Source organism: Trachymyrmex cornetzi, unplaced genomic scaffold (assembly GCF_001594075.2).
Source record: "Trachymyrmex cornetzi isolate Tcor2-1 unplaced genomic scaffold, Tcor1.1 scaffold45, whole genome shotgun sequence".
NCBI lineage: Eukaryota > Metazoa > Arthropoda > Insecta > Hymenoptera > Formicidae > Trachymyrmex > Trachymyrmex cornetzi.
Genome location: NW_017299289.1, coordinates 193,558 through 195,274, shown reverse-complemented (window position 1 = coordinate 195,274; position 1,717 = coordinate 193,558). Strand labels below are relative to the sequence as shown.

Genomic DNA, 1,717 nt, shown 5'->3' with positions numbered 1-1,717 from the left:
TTTTGTAGCCACTCGTTGACTGGATACTAATTCAGCGAGCTTATATACATGAGCCTCGAACCGTGCAATTTCCTTTTGCTTCTCAGAATCTTTGCCTTTAGCTGATTTGCCCTTTCTATTCTTGGCTAATAGGTTGGGATCTAAGGAGGCTTCACCTTTTGTGCTGAAAAGTCTTTGCGCTCGTTCTTCCAGAGTACCTCCACATTTGAGTCCTAGCGCCATCAACGCTGATTTTAATCTATCCAAACCAAGAGACGCAAGTTCTTCCCAAGATGAAAATGCAGACAGTTCCAAATGTGCTCCAACATGAGCCAGAGCACTTCCAGTTTCTTTAGGCCAACCAGGAAAAGTATTCTTTTCCCACTGAATTTGAAAATCCTTGTTAGCTTCTTCAATCTCTGTACTTATGTCGAGCAGAGGTCTGACTCTGTTCAGATAATCTGTCAGGTATCCTAAGAGAGACTCGGCGTATCTCTGATACTCTGCATTCTTTCTTTCTCTAGGAATATCGAATAAGTGATCAAAAGTCGACAAGTAAGTTATATAATCCATCTTTTCTATCCCTTTAAGATTAATATATTTTTGATAACACTCGTGAAGATCGAGATATTTTCCATAACCCTCTTCATCTGTAAACTCGACGAGATTGGACAATTCTTCGGTTGGGTTTTCTCTCATTTTAGCCAACTCTTCGAATTCAACGGACATAGGAACACTGATCTCATTAGGATGTCGTCGATAGAATTCTTTTATGGACTTCAAACGTGAGTAAAATTCTGAGAATTCATTTGGACCGGAGAGTGCTTGAACCTAAAATGATAAACAAGGAGCTAGAACTTATTTTTGAATTTATGAATCGATAATCGTTAGAAAGGTTAGAAATCATTTAAAATTAAAGGTTTTAATTTTCATCTATAAATTGTAATATTTAAAATCTTAAACCAACGTACCTCTTCCTTTCTTTGTCCATCCTTATCTTCATACAGGTCTTGCAAATGCATTGTACTATCCATAAACTGATCCAGCAACATCTTCAAACGATGCTCCGAATTGATGTTCTCGCGATGTCCCGCTTTTTTATGCAACATCTCTTTCACCATCGCGTCCATTAACCGCTCTCTTTCTTCATGATATCGTCGTTGTTGCTCCAATATTGTTTCCATTTCTACTTTTAAATTCAATCTATTTCGATCGACTCAAAACACTCAAGAGCACAATAAAATCAGACTTCTTCTTCTTCTTAGGGCCTGCGCACAATAGAGGAACAAAAATTAGATATTAAGATTTCAACCTATCAGAAACTGATTACATCGGAATACGCGGTTTCTGATAGGTTGAAATCTTAATATCTAATTCTTGTTCCTCTATTGTGCGTAGGCCCTAAGTTGGAAACACAATAGACACAGGCAATAGGCACAGGCAACAGGTAATAACGAGCCGTCCAATCAGAGCTCTAGGATATAATATCGAACTTATACTTCAAAGCTCTGATTGGGCGGCTCGTTATTTCTTGTTGCCTGTGCCTATTGCCTGTGTCTATTGGGTTTTCAGCTTTATAAAAAAAATCGATGTTTTTCCCGCTCAATAATCGAGGCTTGATTCGATGTTTCAGAATTCGATTAATCGACACATCGATCTTTTTTTAAATGATATCGATTATGGTTGGCTCTCATTGATCGGGGTGATCCCATCGACATCTAGAGGCTGCGGTCCACTT

At 38.4% G+C, this 1,717-nt stretch overlaps 1 pseudogene; it reads right to left on the bottom strand.

Annotated features, from left to right (window-relative positions):
* Nucleotides 1-1,219, bottom strand: part of LOC108764701 (splicing factor 3A subunit 3 pseudogene) — a 1,750-nt pseudogene extending 531 nt beyond the window's left edge.
* Nucleotides 1,220-1,717: the final 498 nt, after the last annotated feature.